Source organism: Passer montanus, unplaced genomic scaffold (genome assembly GCF_014805655.1).
Source record: "Passer montanus isolate IOZ18808 unplaced genomic scaffold, ASM1480565v1 scaffold40, whole genome shotgun sequence".
In the NCBI taxonomy this organism is placed as follows: domain Eukaryota; kingdom Metazoa; phylum Chordata; class Aves; order Passeriformes; family Passeridae; genus Passer; species Passer montanus.
Genome location: NW_024368819.1, coordinates 4951749 through 4977008, shown reverse-complemented (window position 1 = coordinate 4977008; position 25260 = coordinate 4951749). Strand labels below are relative to the sequence as shown.

The 25260-nt window shown below is 35.8% G+C and overlaps 1 protein-coding gene and 1 long non-coding RNA gene across 2 annotated transcripts in view; both read right to left on the bottom strand.

Annotated features, from left to right (window-relative positions):
* The window catches only part of PRKN (parkin RBR E3 ubiquitin protein ligase), a 687026-nt gene that overhangs the window by 608253 nt on the left and 53513 nt on the right, over nt 1-25260 (bottom strand). The window lies entirely within an intron of this gene.
* LOC120506843 overlaps nt 1-25260 on the bottom strand; it is a 61611-nt gene that overhangs the window by 4950 nt on the left and 31401 nt on the right. Inside the window, exon 2 of the long non-coding RNA XR_005628615.1 lies at nt 7041-7101. This is a non-coding gene — a long non-coding RNA (uncharacterized LOC120506843). The remainder of the gene's footprint in view (nt 1-7040; nt 7102-25260) is intronic.

Below are 25260 nucleotides of genomic sequence, written 5' to 3'. Positions count from 1 at the left end.
TTATCATTATCACTTATCACTAAGTCATTTCATTTCATTTCCCTTTGTCAAGAAAATCACAGAATGCAATTTAAGCTGATCCAGTAATGAAGCTGAGTCAGGCGGAGCAACTTCTGAAACTCTAATGCTTAAGAAAGATGTCTCACACTTTAGGCCAATGGCACAATATACATGTGCAGAAGCTGAGGATGGCCATCTGCTTTATAAGGCTAGTGGGAATAGACAACAGTCTGAAGCACCGGACAAAGCCCACAGCTCCTGTGAGCCTGGAGTATTCTCTCATTGAGGTTTTTCATTCTTATCACAGGGGAAACCATAACTGGCTCTAAATGCAACAATGGAATCCATCTGCACTAATAGACTGAAAAAATCTGTATTTTCTATGTTACCTGTCTGACACCCTTGGTTCTGCCTCTACCTAAATTACTTGGAAAATATGGGCAGGCATCCTACTGGCATATACATCCCAGAGGATAAGTCGGCCAGCAGAGCCCTTCCTGAACCTACTGATGAGGTGTGCCTGAAACATTAAGGATACATAGTTAAGCATTCACACAGGAAATGCTGTAATTAAGGTCACATGCATTTTTTTGCTGCATCTACTTATGTGTCAAATTTATAGGCTAGATAAGCTATTTAATTATAAGATCACATCACAGTTCAAATATCAGTCAAATTACTCATTATTAATGTTGCATCCCTACTTTCCTGAAATTTACTTTATGTGGCATTTCAAATTATATGACAGTTTTATGAAGTCTTGTACACTGTGGTGAACAGTTCAGTCTTCCATGCTAACAAACGCAAAAAGAAATTATTTGAGGAACAGCATTGGCTTTTAATGCAAGAACTGAAACTGTACTTAATACAGTAATTCAAATAATCTTGACATCTGCTATAGTACTGCTTTGGATTTCTTTTACAGTATTAAGTTGCTCCCTAACTCACTACAGTCAATCAGTTACCCTCCAAGTGCTGCAATGCAAACCATATCAATAGCTGAAATTAAATGTATTGCTATGGATAGTAGTCAGATTTCCATCTAATTGAAACAATTAACGTCATTGTCAAGTAGTAATAACTGAAATACTGAGGAGGGGATGTTTGGGGTGATGATGTTTCTCTTCCCAAGTCACTGTTATGTGTGATAGCAGGGGCCCTTCTATCCAGGAGGTGGCTGAACACCTGCCTGCCCATGGGAAGCAGGGAATTAATTTCTTGTTTTGCTTTGCTTGCGTACATGGCCTTTGCTTTATCTATTAACTGTCTTTAGCTCACCACACAACTTCTCTCACACTCTTCTGAGTCTTTCCCCTATCTCACCATGGAAGGGGAGTTAATGAGCATCTGTGTGGGGATAGTTGCCAGCTGGGATTAAACCACAACAGCAATATAAAGTTTTACCAGTGGATGTTTAACTATGTCACCTGGAAGATCTACAGAAACATGCCACCAGGCTAATTCCTTAGCAGATGAACAAATAAATCAACATTGTTTATAATTACATCCCTTCACTCTGAACTATGATTTATTCCAGCTCCAGGAACAGCTGCTCTTCCTTGTGTAATACCTTGAATTTGGATGTTTACATCCTACTGACTCTTCTTGAGGCAAAATGTACCTTCTACTTTACCAGTTGTTTACCAAAAGGATAGTCTACTTCTCAAGCTGTGCAATGATCCAAAAAGGATTTCACTAAAGGTCCAGTTGTTATAAAGGAAACATGAACTTACTAGTACTGAAAAATGAATACTTGCATGACTGCCAGCATTTGAATGAAGAGACATCTGGTCAAGCTGTCCTCAATACACACAGATTCACAGACCTGTCAGTCATGGTGCTAAGCAAGCTATTTGGAAGACTTCCAGAAAATCTTAAGGACACAAACTACACTGTAGAAGCCATGCCATTCCAAAGATTAAATACTAGGGCACAAAACAACTTACTTTTTTAAAAGAAGTGAGCAATTGCCAGGTAATACATGTTGAATGGATTCAAGTTATTCTGAAGCAACATTATTACAAAGCCAAATCTCTGGGAATTCATTTAGAAAAACTTATCATAGGTATAATGAGTGCATGCTATGTGCATCATTCCAGCTAATATATCCAACTCTCTTCCTTTAGTGCCAAAATCAGTCATCTTGCTATCATTCAGAAAAAAAAAAATATGACTTACTTCCTTTGGAAAAAAAATATTTCTAAGAAACAAAAATAGCTTCTCAAACAGACAGAAGTAAACTCTCAATGGTATCAGTTCCTCTTGTCTTCTCCACAAAGGTGTGTTTGGGTACTATCATAAAGAGAACCATTGAGGGCAGTGCAAATATAGCAGATAATTAAGCACAGGAAGAGAACTTCTACTAAAATCAAGGGATTTACATGACTTCATATCAAGAAAGATCATGTTTCAGGAGCATGGAATCCTTGTGTACTAGGAAAGCAGAACTTGATTTTCTGCATTCTTTGAAAGTATGAAGGGAGAAGTATGAAAGACTGTATAAGGAACCTCAATACCTTACTTGGTGTCTTTTGCAAATGACATAATTCAGTGTTTGAAATTACTCTTGGGTCAATTACTTCACTCTCCTATTTTCCAACCTAGAAGCAGTAAATGGGCATCCGTTTTTTAAATTCCATCTGCAGTAATTGAACTAATTCATCAGTCTTAACAAAGCCAATAACCTTGTCCTCCAATCTCCTTCCACTCAAACTCATCAAACATGCCATAAATGAACATAGCTCAGTGATCATGGAACTCTGAACATATTTCTTTTTGTTACTCTATAATTGAAGTTTGACATGTTTTGTTTTCTATTGCTTTGTGTGTGTATGTTTTGTTTTACTTTATATCCTCTATATCATTTGCAGTTATAAATGACTAAGAGGGAAGTCTGGACTTCACAAAGCACAAACTTCCTTGCCAGCTTTAACAATTATTTCAAAGATTGATATGCAGGTTCAATAATGCCTTGTCACTCAAAATAACTCTATTTATTGTCTTCCTCTCTACAGGGAAGTCTTTCTTCAGTATTTTCCCTCACTGCATGTGTCAAGGTCTAAGAACACTGGAAAAAAAGGCCATTTTTTAAACCAAAACATATATTCATTATGTGAACAATCTTCTTAAAATAGGAAAGGAAACCAAAAGAAAGTCACAACATTACAGTGAAGTTTGCTACTTCACTGCTCGACTGAGTAGGGAGCAGCTCTGCTCATAGATCTCAAGAAGAAAGGCTTTCACCTTCCTCTATTTTTCACACTGATCATCTCTTCATTCTGGAGCTTTAGGTGACCAGATTGTTCTCCTTTGTGTGAACTGGGTAATGTTCTTCTAGATTTGCCTTTTTCCTTAACTTGCTAAAATAAAGTGTTTCTTTCCTGCATATGGAGTTCTGTTTTCCAGTTACATCCATGAGTGGTTGAAAAGTAACAATGAAAAAAAGAAGCCTATGTCAGATGTATGAAAAAAGCCTCCACAAGTCCAGCAGAACAGAGCTGCTCATTACAGCTGCTGTATACAGACAAGCTATTTAACTTCTTTAACTTTTCCTGAACTTCAGCAGTTCACACAAAGTTTTTACATACTAAATGTAGATTTTTTTAATCTGAGGAGATGACACAAAGATATTCTACTACAGCTCTATGATTAGCTGATTTAGGTATTTTGTGCAATGTTCAAGAACAGAGATGGTCTGGATCTACAGATTTAATGTACTCAATGCCATTTATAATAAAAATAGCTTTTTTTTTTCTTGTAGATTGTATACATGTTAAAAAATAACAAAACCAGTATTTGCCAATGCTACCATGGGTACCTTTCCTTTGGTGATATTAACTAGAAAAACCCAAATTCTGAAGACAAATAAGGCACTGAGAATATCAAAGAATTCAAGTATATATAAAAGTGTGGGCTTAGTTTGTTTTCTGAGGTGAACTGACTAAAACAATTGTTGCCCTTTCTTCCCTGTAGTAAATTTGAGTTCACTGATTTTCAAACTAATTTCAAAAGAGGAGTAGAAATACCAAAAGTTATAATTCCTAAAGTTTAGGGAAACCTCAGAGTTGTACAGATCAGAAGACATTAAATTATTACTTTCTGAGGACAAAAAACAAATGGAAGGTGGATATTATGCATTGCACTGGGTAGAAGCCTACTTGTACAAGCAGGTTGTGGAAACTACCTGCTTGTACAAGAAGGACAAAATATGACAAGAGATACCATAAACCTGGTAGAATTAAGCAATATCTTTCTTCTGAATCTCAAGACAGTTGCCATAGATTTGTTATATCACAGAAAAAACCCACACCAAAGAAACTCCCCATGATCCAAACTACATAAAAGAACTAGGAAAGAGAATACCTTAACTAAGTAATCTGATATCAAGTTCCATGGTGTGGGCTGTGGCTGCATCTGAACTCCAACTACCAACTAACATTGCCACAGCTCCTTTCCCTGTCCTCATTCCCATTCATTCCTAGAAGATCTCTTCCAGAAGGCATACACAACTATCAACAACACAGGACTAGATCAAAAGCTGCTTAAATTATCACACAGTTATGACTGAGAATGCAAATGTATTTCAGTGTAAGTTGGGCACGTTAACTGCAGTGTCTTTGAATGTGGGTTAAGGTCTACATTGCAACTTCAGTTGACATGTGGTAAATAACATCCCTTGGCTCAGGCCCCAGACAATTTTTACGTAGCTCCACCCATCAAAGCACTGCCTACCATGTAACATTTTGGGGAGTTTGTTTTTTGTTGGTTTTTTTGGGTTTTATTTTTTTGGGGTTTTTTTTTTGAGGGGGGGGGTGGGGTGGAATTATTAGTCTAAGAGCTTTTCCATTGGCAACTCTGATCCAAAAACCTTTCACATGAATGGTACATTTGAGTGCCATTCATTACAATATTAATTAATTTGACCCAAGTTATTCCAGCCATGGCAGATGAGCAACTTGCAGAACTGTAGTCATAATAAAAACATGAGGCTGTAAGTGGATGATGCTGAGCACATGACCCTCAATTCTTTTCTATGCTGGCTTTTCTCTTTGATCCTAGGCCATCATATCTCCAAATGACAACACTTGTTGCTCTGCAGGGCGTTGGGAGGTGAATTGATAATGGTACATCAGCAATTAATGTAGTAGGGTGATTTTGGTGTGATTCAAATTTCACCATGACTTTATATATGCATCTACAAATGTCTTGTCATGCAAGTTATAGTTTCTGACTATCATTAAAAGGAATGCTTTTTTAAATTAGAAAAAGGAATCCCTGATAAATACAAATACCTACAGATGAGCTGGATGCACATGCATGTTTCTAAGCATCTAATATATGACAGAATGAGCTGATAACAGATAGAGAAATGAAATTTTAAAGTGGATAAAATTGAGATCCAATTCAGGTAAGCATTTATGCTGGTATTTAATTGGGATGCATTTGACGTGCATGAGGCTCAGGCCTATTTTGACCTGTTTAGCCATATTTGCCTGGAGTCCTACTTTATATCTGAATTACAGAAGATAAAATAAACAAAATCTTAAGACTCCCATATCTGCATTATTTAATCTTAGTGAAAAGAAATACTTTAAGTGCTCTGATGCTCTGCACATTTAATCTAGCTTCTGAGAAGATGATGACTGCAATAAGCAGTGGATCAGGTCATGGATCAGCAATACATGTCAAATACTATCTCCTCCTAACTTGTTCTTAAGTACCTACAGTTATGGAGTAGCACTATGCTTTTCTACTATTCTACTCCTCAGCTATTAAGCATCTACTCTTAATAACTCACCTAAACTTTCATTTCTTAGCTTCAGGCTACTGCTTGACTCCAGAAAAAGCATAATTAACTTGTGAGATTTTTATGTGCTCAACTCTCTCCTAGACTATTTTAGCTTCGCTACTTTGGTCGCACATGCATCTTTTTTGAAAAAAGCTTGTATAAATTTTGTATGCTTCCTTTGGTGTTTTTTTTTCAGTTTTACTTTATTCTCTCAAAGCTGTGGATACCATGGAATCAATATAATGCAATTAATATGCAGCATGTTACCTGTTTTATATTTCCATCTGACTCCTTGTGCTCTTTATTGTCTTTTACCCCTAGTTTTGTAATTATGGATTTTTTTCTGCAGTGTAAGAATTGCACTCTTTTAATCAGAATGGAAACTCCTTGATAACTCATTCTGAAATGTAACATCTTTCTCTTTAAAGAGTAAAGGCAGCTTTTAAATAGTATAAAAGAACAGTACTACATAGCAGATCACATCAAGTAGACATTACCCTATCCAACTTCAAGAAAGTCTGTTCAAATTACTTTGCAACGAAGTCCATATGGCAAAAGCCAGTATATTCTTATTAAGATGTCTGTCATAATGATGCAAAGTATCTCTTACAAGGGATCTCACTGTTACTCAAACTGCTAAAAATATTAAAAGGACATATTTCAAATACTGGCAACAACAAATGCTACTTAATTTAAGAAGGTGCTACCAGAATTCTGAATATCAAAAATACCAAGAAAGGTGGCCTATTATATCAAATATTACTTTTCTTCAATCCAGTTATTTTAAACCTTCTGTAAGACAATAAATAGTAGAAAGTTATTCTATTCAATTTTTTAAAGGTTAGTGACATCTCGTGCAAAATGTTCTCCTCTTATGAGGAGAGACTGCAGGAGCTGGGCCTGCTGGGTCTACAGAATAAAAGACTGAGAGAGGATCTCATCAATACAAATATCTTAAGGTTGGATAGCAAGAGAATGGTGCCAGGCTATTTTTAGTGGTGCCCAGTGAAAGGATGAGGAGCAATGGCCATCTATTTACTGGGAAAAGACTGAACACATAGTTTAAAGACCATGCTTACAAAATCAATTTTCAAAGCATTTGCTGGTCTTGCTGAGAGTCTTTCCACTCTTAATTTCTATCTATGCTTATTTTGTCCGAATCAAGATAAAAATAATTTTCTTTGCTTTAAAAAGAAAATATCTGTTATATTAAAAGAAGTAATATCTATTACATAAAAAAGAAAATATTTACCTTTTTCAAAGAAGCTCTCAGGTTTGATCCTGAAAGTCTTCTATTTAAAAACAAATAGGGACTGTAAAAATAATTGAAGGATTACGCTGAAAGCATGCACTGAAATGGAAATGCAGGCCACTGGAAGTGCTCTATAACATCTCAAAACTAAAAGAAACACTTAAGTTGAAAAGATACAATTTTTAATGTAAAATCAAATCAGGTTAATACAAATCAATTCAAATCCCTCAGGTTCAAGAATTGTAATAAGATATACTAAAGCAATTCTCCAAGATAAACACATTATCAACCAACAAGGATCAGGGAAATTAAATACAAAAAAATACAACAAATTGACAAAGGTGTTCTGAAGTGGGTGTAATAGTGAAGAAATTATAACTTCAGTGTAACAGGATATCTAATTCCTTATGTCCACATCATCATCTACTACTGTGGGAAGTATATTTTTTAACAGTTTTTCATTCCATGTACACTCTGCACTGAGGTTTTTTATATGAAGGAATAGCAGTTTGGTACTTACATATATGTGGCCTTAAAACATAACTTTTAAGTGCTGTGAGCAGTTTTATTCACAAAAAAAAAAAAAAAAAAAAAAAAAAAAAAAAACCAACCTTGACATATTTCCTACTGCTTGTAAGGAAGAAGTTTTATATGAAAAGATTTTCTGCTGTGGGATGAGAGAGATTAACACATATTCATTAAGATATAGTTACATGCTCCAAATGCTGCTCCTAAAAATGTGCAGTTTTTCCTGCCAAAACTTATTTACATATTTAGCATCTCATATTACTTCTGTGTATGAAGCATATATTAAATAGAAATTTAAGTAGAGATTTTAAAAGATTTTGAATTCAAAAGTCAGGTCTGATGTTCAAAAACATATGTCACCTAGGTATATAATTGAAAAGGCCAGACTTCCAAAAATATTGAATATATCTTCAGTAGTAGACTTCCCAACACAGTTCTCTGTTGAGATCACAAATTATGCCAAAGCATTTTGCACTAATTAAATGTAGGTTTGCCTGTTTCACTCATGCAGAAGCACAGAGGAATTAGATAAACTACAAAACAGAATTCAGTATCCCAGCCAAGAAAAGGTCCCAAAACACCTGACTTTCAATCATTAAGAAATGTTTTTCTCCACACCATGCTCAAAAACAAAGGAGCCTGTTCTTCGATATTGCTGCAAATGTAAGCATCTAAAAATTATTTGTCTACTTCATTTTTGTATTTCCTAAATAATATAAAAAACATTTTCAGGTTCCATATAATGTAATCTTGGTTTCTTTTTAGTTATAAAATGAAACGCTTATAAATATTTTAAATGTAAACTGAGCTTTTAGCTTTCAGGCACTAGAACCTGTTAGAAGTACAAATTAAACTTTAATTAAATTACTTCAACAGGAATTCTGAGTGTTCTGCATGCATAGTTTAGGATTGTACAATTTTATAACAAGGCTGACGTGATCGGATGGCTTGACTTTAATAGTTACCATCACATTAAGTAGATTTCTAATTACAATATGAGCTCCAGAGAGAAAATCACAATTAATGAACATATGACCCAAAGTCTTTCAAATTTAGTGAACTGTGTGAAGTCTGACACATAACATGCCAAATGCAAGTGGGACAGAGAATGAGGGTGAAGTGGAGCGTGTTGTGAATTCATGTAAAATTTTATTTAAGCTGTTAATTCAGCACCAGTATGGGTCAATCATGAGGAAAACAGCAGCAATTGAAGTCGAGAGAAGCTGCTCTTTGAATACCTGTGGCATGATACGATGCCAGACCACTCCAGTGCCTCACCTCATTATCTAGGTCCAGAGGATGGTGAAGTACATGTAAAACCAAGAAACTCCTGACAAAATTGAATGCCCACAGGGCAGAAGAACACAATATAATAGAACAATTATACAACTTCCTCAAATTCACTAACATGAGCTCAGATACTGCAAAAGCAGATGGGTTTCCAACACTCCCCAACTAATGAGAAATTTCATAGTGTCTGACACTTTCTCTTCTTGAAAAAAATTTAATCAGCTTTCCAATATATATATATATATGTATATATTATGCTTGGATCTTAATCTTGCAATTACACAAGTGCTTGTCTCATATGAACACTTTCAGTCAAGAGTGTGTTAGAAGAAAAAGCCCTTAATTTTTTACAAAAACCAATATTCTCCTTCCTACTTGCTTTAATTGCTTCTTTTCATCTAGGTAATTTCAGTTTTCAAATGTTCCTCTGCTGGCTTTCCCAAGTAACCATTATAAGGACCTTTCAACTGTGTGAAGAACAGTAGAACACACTAGAAAAAAAAATTTGCTGAGTTGGTTATGGTGTGGGGTTTTTTGTTGTTGTTGTTGCTGCTTGGTTGGTTGGCTTTTCTGTTTTGACTTTTTTATTGTTGTTTTGGTTTTGTTTGTGCTTTGTTAGTTTGGTGGATTTTTAAAGAACCAGGTATTGTACTAAAATAAAACCAGGAAAGTGGATATAAAATAAGTTAATTATACTGCTTTCACCATAAAAATTAAGAGATAACGAAACAAAACAAAAAGTTTCTAAGATGTACATTGCTACACCCAACCTTAAAGTATTAGATTTTGAAAGAGTGAAACTGGTGCAATATTTCCTTTACTAACCAGTAGCTACATTTCCTTAAGTTTATATTTTCCACTTGAGAAGATCCAGGGGAATGATTTCTTTCCTCTTGGGGAGATCAGAACATTTTATCTTCAGTGTCATGAAATTACAAAACACATGCAACATCAAAAGTAAAACTTTGTGTCTTTGATCTCAGAATCAGAACAGACATACTGACTGTAATACTAATACACACTGCCTTTTCTCTTTCTTTTATGCTCAGAGTAGACTTGCGTGACCAGAGAAAAGCATTTATGGTTTTGAGAGCTTCTGAATTTAATGGAGAGATCCAATGCAGATGTAGAGTTTTAAAGGAACCCTGCAGTGTATAAGAAACTAGAATGCTACGGAGTTCTCTCTTGCTGTGCAGTCTAATCAGAAGAAGGTAGGAAGAGATAAGTACTGGGTGAAAGGAAGAAGCTCACAAAATTCTGCATCATGATAGTTCAGTAAGAGCTAGGGAAATAAATGGACTTCTCTCATTGCAAATAGCTATGAAATGGTACTTATATAGATCAATTACATGATTTTTTTTTCCTGGAACATGAATTCTAGTACTGTTAAGGATTTATTTAACTTCATTTAAAAATCACATATATGTTAGAGGAAAATTCTTTTCATCTACTGTGTCCTACTTTGAATAAACTGCTCTTCTAAAAATTATTTTCAGTTAGTATAAAGTATTATATATAACAGAAAGAACCAGAGCAGCATCAGGTGCACTCCTTTGCACGAGATTTGCTACTATGGAAGAGGAGTCAAACAATATATTATTAGGTCATCTTATTTTTATTAGTCTAAATTAAAAACCTACTAGCACCTGTTGAGAGTTACACTTCTAAGACCTGAGTAGTTTTATCAGTTACATAAAACTTTTTATTTTTTACAGAAATATCCAAGGTTGCTGGCTCTCTTGTAATAAAGTAGTAAGCTATATGAACTGCAAAATCAATTGTAGCATATTCATAAGCTGTGAATCCTTTTCAGGAGGCCAGCTGCCAATACAGGAAAAATCAATAATATTTCCAAGTAGCATCAAGTGCATGTTGTTAGTTAATAAACCTGTGAAGACTGAATTTTCACTTAACATAGTAAATCCAAAACAGTCTACAAGCTTATAAATATCTACCCCACATAGTGAACACGCATTAAAAATATTTTGTGCTTATCACATAAATTTCTTTTAATATTGCCAAATGTTATGCTGCTATCCCCGTAACCTGTAAATTGGTTTAATTTCACAGTCAGGTGGGCTGAATCCTGGTGTTGCAATTCCTCAGCAGGTCCCTGTAGTGGCAGCAGCAGTACTTGTTTTTTACAATGCAGCAGCAGCTGCAAACTCTGATCTAGAAATATGCAAAAGGAACTGGACAGCTATTCCTCAACTTCTCCAATAAGTTTTTTGTATCTCCTCCAGACCACAAGTAGCAGACCACAGGTAAGCTTTGTGAGCTTATTTAACAAGCCATCAGCTGGCTGGTGACTCTGCTGACTTGAGAAAATTAATAAACATAGCCAATACAATAATATTTTAAGACTTTGTTATAGGCCACATCTCGCTTTCTTCTCTGTCCCAACATTTTATAATTTGGAATCATCCTTTTAATCCAGGTGAGTTATAAGTTACAGAAGTAAGACTGTAATAGCTGCCCTACTGCCATATCAGATCACAGAATACTGATCTGAGTTAGAAGGGACCCACAAGGATTGTCAAGTCCAACTGTTAAGTGAATGGCCCATATGGAGATCAAATGCAATCAAAGGGCATTGTTAGCACCATGCACCGACTAACAGAGGTGATGGTTTGGGCTGCTACAAGTCTGCAAAAAGAGCACAAATCAACTGTCACAAAAGCTCACTTCATTCAACCATATAATAAATTAGACTCAAAGAGACCCCTGGAACTCATCCAGTCTGACATCATGCACACCTCTCTTTTCAAGAGATATCTCTGCCACTTGGGTGGCTTGTTAGACATGGAGAGAGGGAATAGAAATCTTGCTCCCAGAAAAGCTGAAAGACCCACTGGGCTTTTAAGGGATAGTCAGAAAACAGCTGATGACACAGTGTTACATGGCAGGGTAAAGGTCACAAAGATACTGTTGTCTTGACTAGCCACCCTATTTAATGTTAACCCCTCCCCTTAAAATCTTCCAGAGGTACTGTGATGTCCAGTAATTCCCACTTAGGTGAGCAACTTCTCACCACTCATACATTGCTCTGCTTTAAATCACTATTCCATCCTATGTAATTCTGTCTTCATTAAATATTCATATCTAAATCTGACTTTAATTTCATCTCCATTGCTCACTGTCACTCACCAAGATCTTCATCAGCAACTGACAAAGATTCAAACGGATCAACAATGCAACATTAATGTTCATGAAAATATACTAACAAGCAATTTTCATTGTACTTCCAAGCTAATGACATTGCAAGGCACTTTTTAAATCTTATTTTCAAAAGTTCTTCTTCTTATTATTTCCTTAGTTATGTTTTCATTCCACCATACCACCTCTCTTTTAACCTCTCTTCTAAACATGATTTCAATGCAGACACAAACTTCATTAGGTGACACACCACTATTACATTTCTTTTTCTTGGGCCAGGTCTCATAAGCCCTCAAAAGAAATATAATACACCCAAGCATAGCTCAGCTATTATTTGGGGGGCATAAAATAAGCAGGATGACTTCTGCTGCAGTGTTAGAAACAAAAAAGGTTTAATAAAAGGTAAAACAACAAACAGAAAAACTCGAGCCAGGTGCAGAGGTCTGCTCCTGGTAAAAACACCTCACTAAAGCACTTTAGCTCTTTTGTTCTCTTCTTTTTCTACCTGATGGGCCAAGGTGGGACTTTTTGGCTTCTATCCAATTAGATGTCCTCTAGTTTTTAGTGAAGTCCCTGAGGTCTTATGAGGAGGCTTTTTACCTAATCATTGAGAGAAACTTCTGGGCTTCTTTCCTTTTTTGGGGGACAAAGGCTAGCTTTGCCACTCTGTCGTTAGGGGGCACACTCCTTCACAACCCCCCCAAAAAAAAATTTTTTGATTTTTTTAAAATGAAAAATAGCAGGGTGAGGTGAGGGTATTACACTCAGTTCCCTTTGTAGAAAGGACTTATGGAATAATAAAATAATTTCCTTCACAGAAGGAAATAAAAGTTTCTTAAAATCTGAAAAAGTACCAGCATTTCCTACATATAAGTCCCCAAGTTCAAGTTTTAACAAAAGGCCTACCAGAACTGATATTCATGCTTTGAAGCACTAATATAATTTGTATTGATTCAGTCAATAAAATCTATTAATGAAATGGAAGGTTCACATGACTAATTAAATTAAGAGCAGCAGTAATATTAATCCAGACTTGCATTAGTATCTTGAAACCAGTATCATCATCCAAGCCCAGACAGAAGTAGCCAATAAAATGGGGTTTTTGCCAGCACTACACCTTGAAGATTTAAACTACAATTATCTTTGCTTCCCCTTTGTGTGCTTTTTCAATATTATAGTTAAGTGAACTGAAAATCAAAAGCACAATAGCTTCCCACCAATTAATATTTGTAACAATAAACTTGTTTTCAGTATACCTCACCTTGAAAGTAACTGTTGAAGTGAGATCATTTTATTTGTGGCAATGTGCATTTTGTTTTTGTGATGTTTGCACAGAGGCTGGTGTGGGATTAGTAAAAACTGGCACTTATGTACTAGTTCAATCACCAACAAAACTCAGGACTTTCCAACAGGAATCAAAAGTATGAACTAATAAACAGTAAATGTACTCACATATGCTTGCCGAAAACAACTGCTTGTTTCAGAAACCACTGGCAAACAGCAGCTTATTATCAAATTTCACATGTAAGGTATGTAAATGAAAAACAGTTCTTGTTTACAAACAAATGTAATGATCCTACATGATCCTAGATGTACATTCTATATTAAATAAACCTCTATTCGCTTTTAAGAATAAGTAGGAGGAAAATTATTTGGATATTTTTAAAATCTAATATTCCCAAAGTGGAAAGAGCAGACACACTGCCACTGGAGGTTACGAAACTTAGGTCCTAGCAGCTATGAAAAAATGCATAGTAAGTTGTGAGAATAAAATTTCCAGGATTAGTGTTCTGGCAAAATTCCAAGGATGTAATTGTTTGCTTGTACTTGAAAATTCTTCAGTGTTTATCTTGGATTATTTATTCTCCAACTTCTGCATAATTCAAATCTTTAATATATTTCAGTTTCACCTCCAAAAAACCAGAGTTCACTCCCAGTGGTGTTCTTACAAACTTTACTTTCTGTTCTAATTTTGCAAAGTGTCCTGCAATTAATGAAAATATTGTGTAGAAATACTTTTTATGCTACAAACAATGCATGTAATTACCTAGTTTGTAGGTAATTTTTTTGTAGTTTGTATCCACCATACTTAACTTTATTGAAACATATCTCAGGAACTACATCAGTTTCCAGCTCCTTCAACTACTACAAGCTTTGTGGTTTCTCTGAAATTGAAATAAATCACTGAAACCTACATCAGAAAAACACGCCTACTTCTGTCCTGTCTCTCTGCCTTAGTGAATCCTCATTAAAGGTAGGAAAGGTAGTGAAATCATAGCCATTACTCTGTCTATGGTAAAATTCCCGCTCATTTCATGGAGACTGGGTTTTTACTTACAGGTAAGATGTTTTCCAGGACTGAAAAAAAAGCTGAATCATGTGTAAAAAATTATCTTAGAAAGTGGAATACCTGAGAAGTTCCTGAAAACCTGATATAAAATATCATAGCAACAACCTCAACCCAGTCTGGAAGCTATTTGCAGGAAAGCAGGAGAGCCTGAAGTGTGAAGGTCAGTACAACCAGTACAATACTGGCTATCATGCTGGCAGAATGCTGATGTAGTATTGGATACCAGATCCAACTCATTTTGGGTGATGGACAAACTCAGGTGCCTGCATGGCATTTTAAACATCACCACTTTCCATTTTTAAAATGCTTTAAATGATGCTAGCAAGAAGATGACATAACATATAGCAAAGATATACAGAGTGTAAAGAACATTGCAGACCAGATATATTTCTTGTTCATTTGCTAAGTCTGAAATAAATTGATTTGTTTTTATGCAGAGACATAGTATTTCAAAGACTTGGGAAACTTTGGATAAGGAAGTGAAACTACAACGATGAGTCCCTGAATTCTCATGTCAGCTAACTTATTCATGATGCGAGATGAAGTTCAGGCAGCATCTGAAGGCTGCAGTATGGACACACTCTGTACCACTGGGAAACAGTTGCCCAGCTTGTTAGAAGTGTAATTCACTTGAGTCTTGCTCAAAAATGCCCTTGTGTTTCTAGCAAGTATGATGATATGACAAAGTAATGAAGATGGTGATGGCATAGGTAGAATGGAGTGCTTTCAGTCCATTTAGCCATGGCCTATGGGATAGGATGAGCTTTTATGTTTTGACAAGAAAGAAAAAAATATTTTTCTTTCTTCTAGCATATTTTAACTGGAAAGCTAAAACTCTTCATTTTTGATCCACAGAAATGTGTTAAATACATTCCAACTCAAAACACTAACATGTATTCTCTCAGGTACTCCTTGTAATCCATATTCGTTGAATAAAAGCCTTCCAAGTTGAACAGCTGAGTCTACATTCACAGCTTTTTCTTCCCCTCCTGGTGCCCTACATGACCAAGCTAGCATGAAGTACAGAATATCGATTAGAAGTGTACTATGGATTCCTTGCACTGCAAGTTAAATTACCGTATACTGTATATTTTTAATTTCCCACATATAACAATAAACATGATTGATTCTTCAATTTCAGAGCATCGTTTTGGCAATTAAGAAAATAAATACTCTTTCCATGTACAGATCGCTTTTTTTCCTAAATAAATGTCTGCAGTGTATTAGCTCATGTGTGACAGAAAAATAACTACCTACCCCTCTCCCTGTAGGCCTCATTCCATTTTCTATTTCTTTTTTTTTTTTTAATGTATTTAGAACTTGCCATTCATTTTCACACCTAACAGTAAAAACCTCTGGACGTGGTTGTTGTGAAGAGGATTATCTTTCAGATCAATGCTGAAATTGATTCCAAACCATGCTATTTATCAGCCTGAAGCTAAAGCACTAGGAGTCAGGAAATATTTCCTCTTTCAAATCCGTTCTTATTCTGCTGCTGGAAAATCACAATACTATGGTCTTCATTAATACTCACTACTTCTGTTTCTTGTGCATGTGGAATATTAATGTCAAATAGACGTTGAGGTTAGTTGCATTATCAAATCCGGTTCAGAAAGAAACAGATTAAGGAAACAACAGCATGATTAAATTTTGCACCACTGCTGAACAGCTGCTGATGCTAACTAGGAATATAGCCTTACTATGACATCTGACATTAATGACTCTCCTCTCTATTTCACATAAAATACACTGTAGGTATTTATTAGCATCATATAATGATACAAGAAATACACATTAAATGTCTCTTTACAAAGCTACTCTTACATAGTTGCTTTTTGCCACTGAAAAAGAAAAAAGAAAAAGGCCTGCTACACTTCATGTTACACAAACTACAGAAAATTAAAACCAAAAGATTCACCAAACTATCTAGGCATAATACAACAGCCATGCAGACACACAAGGTCAAATCTGTTAAATCTTATCCTGCTTCTCTGATTAACAATCTTTGTGATGAACAATTAAGGACAATCTGATGAATGGTGAAAGTTAATGAGAGTCTTTCAATTTATTTCAGGAACTATATTAGCCCTTTATTTGTTTGAGACTCTGGCAACACTGTTACCTCATTATGACATTACTTATATTGTCATTTAACACCGTCTCAAAGGATGGGACAAAGCCTGTGGTGAAGCTTAAGCTAATGTAGTACGTAAGCTTCAAATAAATAAAAATCATAGTGTGATTTACAATATGCAAAGGCACACAGAGAGTACAGGAATTTAAAATAATGCCAAATAACATTAATATATGGTGAATATAAGGATGACAATAAGTAGTTAGATCAAGCAATACTGGTTTCTTCTCACTTGGTTCCTTTTATGAGAGAAAACCTGCAGTTTGAGACTAATAATTTAGAGTTTCAGTGGCCCTGCCAAGTGCCTCAGTGACAGAATGGGGATGTTTCAGATTCCACTAGAGATGCAAGCTGAAAACATTTAATTAATGAAAGCTTAATATTTTTTTAAAATTGGCTAAGTTTAAAGTGGGTAATAAATTCATATTTTTCAAATTCAGACAGTAAAATTAATATCCATTGCCAAAGACCTCAGACGTACGTACAGGAGTCTTTCTGAGAGCAGAGACCTTACTCAAAATTTGTTGAAATAATGAAAGCAAACAATAGTTAATTTTGATCATTTAAGATATATTATTTAAATTTTTTGTGGCAGATTTCAACTTTGAGTTTATCTCCTAATTAGCCATTAGGATACATCTAAGTTATTTTCACCAATTGCAGGGTGATTATAGATGTGGTTTGATAATAAAAGGTATCCATACACATTCTTGGAAAGGGTAACTGGTAGAATGAATCCCCTACCTTCTCACATCTCAGGTTCTTGAATGTCAACATTAATTAGAAGATGTAACTTTAAAGATGTTCCCTTAATGAAGCAAGATGATCACTGCTGCTTTCCTCTGATGCTAGAGGTGAACCTTGTGGTTTATATCACTGCTGTGCTCTCTTCCTAATTTTATGGAAACCAATGTACCTCTTTTACAAAAAAAACCCCAAGTTTACCCAAATCAATTACTGACATGTCTAGAAAAAAAAATAATGACCTGTAAGGACACAAATGTAGCAAGGGCAGGTACTTTTTACAATCTATTATCAAGATTTATATTCAGCTTGTTAAAGCAGCAAACACTACATAATAAAGAAATTTGAACTATTTAGTAATAAAATCACTTCATGTGCACACCAAGGGAATATGAAATCTGTTACTATTAGCCAACCTAGTAAATTTTTCAGGATGATCACATTTTTCTTTATATTATAATTATTTTTATCTTTTTAATTTAAATTGCTCTGAGCTTCCACACAAAATGTGCAGAAAATCTGCAAAAACAAGCCCTTCAGCTTTGGGCTTTCCACCTTCACATCAGCTTTTTGTATACACTATTGATTCCAAAACAGAAAGAAAAAGGAAGTCATACTTTTCAAAAATTTTATTCTTCCAGAACTATATGCAGCAAATGCAGCCTGGTGCATTTACTCATATTTAGAACAGCAAAGCACTGAGAAAGATGGAAGTTCATAATTTTTTATGATCAGTGTTGAATGCACAAGGCACTTAAGTATGATCAGTACAACCCAAATTCCTAACAACGTTTTCTGTTATTCATGAATTATTTTGACTTTTTCACAGAGAGATGAAAAAACCAATGTTTTCAGAGTTCACAGAAATTCATTTATATCAATGAAAAGGAAGTCATATTTAAAGGGCTTTTGTTTCTAGTAGAAGTGAAAAATTATACACCATGTCTCCTAATAGGAAGTAAACTGAACTAAAATAAGTCTTATCACACATACACAGAGAATGATTGGAAATTCATCTTGAGAATTGTAGCATTTCATTTCCAAGACAATACTCTTAAAAGAGGCTCACAACATTTCATCAAACCCCTAAAAATACACTTATTTATGTTAAAAATACAAAATGAGTGTTTTGTACAGATGAGTTTTCTTCGGAAACTACATTTTAAGTACCTTGATTATGTCTCGAGCATATTAGTAAAGAGCTATCACTAAACCACACTTGTTAGTGGGAATATGTTGGACAAAATGGCATTATTATTATTATACAGTAGGTTCTTAGCAACAAAATCTCTTAGGAAATTATTCTACTGATTTACACACTTGTGACTAGAATGTGAGAATTTACCTTTGGGATAATATGCTACTACTGGTTACTTTTTATCCCATTAAGCAATTACTTCCCACTGTAATTCTTGACTCATTGGTCTATATACTTATTTTTAATGCAGATATAAAGAAACATTACCCAGATAAATGTGATCTTACATCTACAAATCACATTTAATAAAAGACATATCACATTTAATTAGCAAGGAAAATGAGTCATTTAAGAAATTATCAGAGACCCACAATATCTCAACAACTTTACAGCTTAATTTGAGTTAGGGGTTGAATCCTTCATTCCAGCTTTCAGGGAACAGGTGAAGTCTGAAACCGACTCCTTTTAATTAAATGTTAAGCAAAAATTGGTCCTTGGTATTCACAGGTATTTGCTATATCTGTGTCTACAGGCAGACATATTTCCAAATTATGATGACAGAATCACACGAGGTTGGAAGGGATGTTCAAGATGATTGAGTCCAACACATTCCCTGACACTTGAACTAAAACATGGCAACCAGTGCCATATCCAGTCTTTTCTTAAACACATCCACTGATGGTGACTCCACCACCTCCCCAGCCAGGCCATTCCAGAATTTATCACTCTTTCTGTGAAAAATGTTTTCTTAATGTCTAACCTGTATTTCCCTTGACACAGCTTGAGATGTGACCTCTCATTCTGTCAGTGCTGCCTGGAGAAAGAGACCAACCCCACCTGACTGCAATCACCTTTCAGGCAGCTGTAGAGTCTGATGAGGTCGCCTCTGAGTCTCCTTTTCTCCAGGCTAAGGAACCCCAGTTCCCTCAGCCGTTCCTCACAGGGTTTGTGTTCCAAGCCCCTCACCAGCCTCACTGCCCTCCTCTGGACATGCCCAAGCATACCAACGTCCTTCCTAATCTTCCTAACCTAAAGGTTAGAGGGCCCAGAACTGGACACAGCACTCAAGGTGTGGCCTCACCAGTGCTGAGTATAGGGGAAGGCCCTGCTCCTGCCGGCCACACTCTTCCTGATCCAGGCCAGGATGCCCTTGGCCTTCTTGGCCACCAGGGCACACTGCTGGCTCATGTTCAGCCAGCTGTCAACCAGAACCCCCAGGTCCCTTTCTGCCTGGGCACTGTCCAGCCACACCATCTCCAGCCTATAATGTTGCAGGGGGTTACTATGGCAAAATGCAGGACTCAGCACTTGGACTTCTTAAACTTCATGTTGTTAGAGTCTGCCCATCATCCAACCATTCCAGATCTCTCTGCAGAGCCATCCTACCACTTTCCAACAGATCGACACACACTCCCAGCTTAGCTTCATCTGCAAATTTACTAATGAAAGACTCAATTCCCTCATCCATGTCATCAATAAAAATATTGAACAGAACTGGCCCCAGCACAGACCCCTGACAGACATCACTGGTGACTGGCCGCCAGCTGGATGCAGCACTGTTCACCACCAGTATGTGATGCAACACACTTCTCACTTTGTCACAGCCCTACTTTGTCATCTCTGAGCAATTTTTCACCATTTATACTGAAAGCACTGATCCCACTAGATGTGGTAAAATAAAGTTAGATATGGTGACACTCTAAGGCACCTGATCCCAACATGGAATTTATAACCTAGGTGAACATGCAAATGACTTATATAAGGAAAGCTTATAGGGTCTGAAAACAGGATTCACAACCAGGCTGCAAAGCAGAAATTCATCTGGCCTAGACAATGTGAGATACTGTGCTTGTGTAATCCCATGCAGATGCAAGAGCTACCAGTGAATAAAAGGTTTCCAGCCTTGAAACCAAACAAAACTGTGTCAGCATATCAATCCATCAGAACGGAGTAGTTCTGCAAAGTGAATAGCTAATTAGCCTAAGCACCGAGATGAGCTACTGAAGACATGCAATTTTCACAAAATGAGCTAGAATACATGCACTCAGTGCTGCACTGGAGCAAGTGGAGTAGCTTTATACAGCTCTGCACTGCATGACATAGGCAGGTTTAGCAAAAGGGGGAGAGAGTGTGCTTCAGTGTTTAGGTTTCTACAACAGACCTGTAGACAAATGATTGAAAGATATTTGGCTTGTTGCCTTCTTTTTATTTAAACAACAAAAAATAACCTTCAAGGTATAGACAACCAACTTAGTCTGCTTTGCAGATGAATATGAAAAACTTGCACAATTAATACCTTGGAATACTGATGAAAATTCTAGTATACTATGATTAAATCTCCATTCACCTGAATTAATTTTGTTTCACATATCCCACAGTTCCTTAATCACTTCATGCTTGGTTCCTTAACCACCAATTAAAAAGTTCACACCATTCTTAGTCTGTTAACCTCATGTGTACCCTTGTGAGTGAAGAGATAAAAGTTTACAGAGATATGGAAAAAAGGCATTGTCATTAGGTATCTCAGTGAATGAGGTCATGCATCTGAGAACACAGGCAAATGGAGGCCAGCATTATTGTACAGCTTTGTTTTCAACATTTATCAAATGTTAAAATACACAAACGGCATTTAGAACAGGAAACAGAAGTCAGGGTTATCACTTCATGAAGGATAATAAAGCTGGGTGTCTCACAAAGGCAAAGTTGATCACACTGCTTCCAGCCCCACAAATCTGCTATTTCTGGTTGTGCTATGTCCTTTCTTCTTCAAGAGAAAGGAGGCAAGATGAGTCTCTGCCATGGCAACCTCATCTCTACTTCAGTGGTCAAGAAGTGGCCAATCTGCTAAAAGGTTAGAGTTTCCATTACTAGAGGCTGAAGCATGTTTACAAGCATGGTTATTGATTAAATGCTGTAAACTCCATGTTACAATATAAATGGTGGACAGAACAATTACTAACACTGACATACTGGAATCTGATATGTTACTACATGCATTAGGCCTGGTCTAAGGATTTCTGCTGCTCTAGAATGGAAGATCTGGTTTATGAACTACAAAACAGGTTTAAGTATGACATAGAGGCATATAGAAAATGGCCCTACAGCATCCCTAGACAGAGCGCACTTTAAGTAGGTTCAGTTGCAGATGTGTAAGCATGTAAACAATTTAACTGTCAGAAAACAAGATACTAGTCCGCATTTGATGGATCACATACTTGGATTTGACATATGAGTTTGTCCTTTGTCCCAGAACAGGATCTAATACCATGGCTGCTCATGGGTGGTACTGTTTGAATTTTTTATGACAGGGATTAGATAGATACATAGAGAGCTAGAGATGTTGACAACACAGTGCTATTGAGAGCAGGCGATGTTCACCCTGCTCCTCTCACTTTCCTGTGGCACACTCTTCACTGCAAAAATTCCTTTTCTGCCTGTGTTTAAGGCCGTTGATTCTGCTCCAGTTTTCTGGAAACACAACCCCTTCATTAAATGCTGTCCTCTCTCTTATCCTGCTGTATTCTTAAAATATCTTACATCTTTTTGAGAACACAAAAAGACAGTGTCCTTTATAAATCAGAAAAAGAAGTAAATATATTCTTGTTTAACCAATAAAAGTATAAATCTATCCTCACCATGATGAAAAGTCTTGCCTTTTGACACTGAGCATTTTGTACTATCTGTTTTAAAATGGTTATCCATACATACATCTAGGAAGACTAAGCCTTCATCCAGCCTATGATAAGCAACCCAATGGTAAAAGTCAAACTTACAACTAATGCTGAAAGAAGTTACATTAAATGTGTTTCTTTCTTAAATTGACTGTCTCAGCATAGTGCTGATCACACGGAAAATTATCCAAGTATAATTCACTGCATTAAACTACTTCCTTAGTGCAGATGCTGCTTCTCATCTCAATGACCAAAACAAAGTAAAAAGATTAATTTTCCCAGTGCATTACCTATACCTATTTAATTGTATCTTTCAGTTGTTTTCAGTGGGGTCACACTAAAGTAGAACTGAAGCAATGCAGTGCTTAATCAACCCTAATACATGACCCTGATAGCTTTATGTTTTATTCCAGCCCATTAACAGGCTATCTGCTATGACAGTGCAAGAAGATCATTATGTCTTAATGAGGTGATTAAAACCAAAAAATATTCAGTTGTTACAAAATATTAAAATGGACTCTAAGAAACCCCACTAATATCTAATGTACTAATTTAATACTTTATCTGTTGCTACCTATAAAGTCTTCAAACTTCAATTATGTAGTTGTAAATAATCTATGATATAAATATTCTTCATGTAAAAGCACTCACTGATACATCCAAAAGTATGAACTAATTTTACAATTAATTGCAGGTCTTGTTCTGATAGTATTTTTATGGTGCAATGCTACATATTTATGTTATTAATCTGTGTTTCCTAATGTACAGCATTACAGGAAGCACCATAAATAAGGTTATGCTCAAATTTAACCTCGGTACAATTTTATACTGGGTAACAGCTATACTAGAGGTCTCAAAAATATTTCAAAACCTATGCTTACCAATGACACAGATTTTGAAAGTATTAACCTGAAAAACCACATATCCAAAATCACTCAGCTACCAACCTGAGTTGAGCAGATAACTAATGATACTCCCACAACAACCTGTCTCCCTGCCCGCTAAAATTTGATAGAATTGCATTAATTAATTATTCTGTAAGCATATGAAAAACTTGAAACTAAAATGTAGTCCTTTTTAAATTTAGACACCACACTGTGCAATATATAATAAAAAAGATAAAAATAAGTTTGTGCAGAACAAAAAAACTGAAGGTACTTTCTGACTATTTGTAAAGTAACTAACATACCTTTGTATACTGAAAACTGTGTGTGTGCATATAGATGTACATACATAACTCTATATGCACATATGCCTCATCAATCATTCTGCTTACTTTCAGATGTAGACTGACCTCAAATAATACTCCAAAGAGATACTGTATGACCTATGTTCTCAATATCTTTGGATAGAGCTCTCTGCAGACATAGGAGGGACCACTTTTTTTGCCTGAAGAATGATGTCCTTACAGACCTGAAATTTTGCTTACTTCATTTACCCCTCAGAGCTGCTTCCCATGGGACCCAAACTACAGTTTCCTGAATAAAGATCTTAACTCTACTGTTCTCTTTCCTAACTTCTTCCACCACTTTGGACTCTCTGTCACGGTCACAGCATCGTTTGCCTGAAGAATGATGTCCTTACAGACCTGAAATTTTGCTTACTTCATTTACCCTTCAGAGCTGCTTCCCATGGGACCCAAACCACAGTTTCCTGAATAAAGATCTTCATTCTACTGTTCTCTTTCCTACCTAACTCCTTCCACCACTTTGGACTCTCTGTCATGGTCACAGCATCCAAGGCTGTTACCCATTACCAAATTTTTCCACAGCTGGTTTTTTCACAGTTTAGTAAAGAATAGATGGATTCAGCTGTGCATCACTCCTGCTTAACCCTTCCAGTACCATGCCAAGTTATACCCAAAATTTATCAGAAGCCTTCATGGCCACAATGTTCAAAATCTATAAGGAGAGCTGAGGAGGAAAGAGTGAGGACTCACAAATGAACTGAAAGACATCTTGAACAAGCCTCACTTCATCAGAAAATGGGTTTAATTATCCATAAAGAGAAATTTTACCTATTGTTACCAACTGAAGAGTAAAGCATAGGGACTTTTAACTCTACCAAGTACCCTTAGATTCAAATGATAAGCAGACAATATATTGCATGCTTTACACAATTGCAACGTTAAATGGAAACTTAGGAGCACTAAACCACAAATGAAAGGGACATAAATATAAAGTCAGTATTTCAAAATGAAGTTCAACAGGCAAGCTATTAAGCTGTCACTTTGGTTTATGGCCATATACAGACCATAACCCAATGTTTTAGTGTACAAGTGCACAATTCATGACACTCTTTCGGGAGTGACCTCAGAAATTACTCTAGAGATATAGTGGGTATCCACATGACGCAAAATAAAAGAGAAGGAAAAATAGTGACTAATTAACCAGGATCTAGTCACCCAGACAAAACTTTCCTATCCTGCTCCCAGTATTAGATATTAAATATTTACTGCTTTCTCTTGTTTACCCTGTAGCATTTGCATTTGAACAATCATGTGTTCACAAAGTGAAAACTGTCTATATGATGATAATTAAAAAGAGGTATGCAAACATGAAATATATTTTAAATAATACAGAGGACATTCAATTTTATTTTTCTTAGATTAAATAAATGTTTCCCTAGAGTTAGGAATCTAAACAAAAACAAATTGTTCTGAAGCTAAATTTTACTGCAGATGTATATATCCCCAGTTTCATTACAAAAGTGCTAACAAATCTTTGGCATCATGAATGCAAGGCTGTATTGTTTATATATTTCCAAAAATCTTGACAGATATTTTTATTCCTCTTTACCTTCCTCTCCCCTCAAATAAAAACTAATCACTTGTCGAGCACTAAGATATGTATCTTGTTTTTTATGTTTTGTGACTACTATATTCTAATATGTTAAGAAATACAGAATGTTGAACAGACAATATTTGCCTGAATAAACAATATAATAATTTTTCAACAACTCTTCAAATTGACATGAATTGACATGGTAGAACTCTCAGCGGGATAAAGGCAGACCAACATTAGGAAATGGCTAAGATTTTTTTTTTTGGTCTAGAATGTAATATACCACAATAGGGAAGACCTAGAAAGTGTGTGTATTTATTTTTTGTCAGCTAAGCCTAACAATATACATACCAACACAGCTGATGT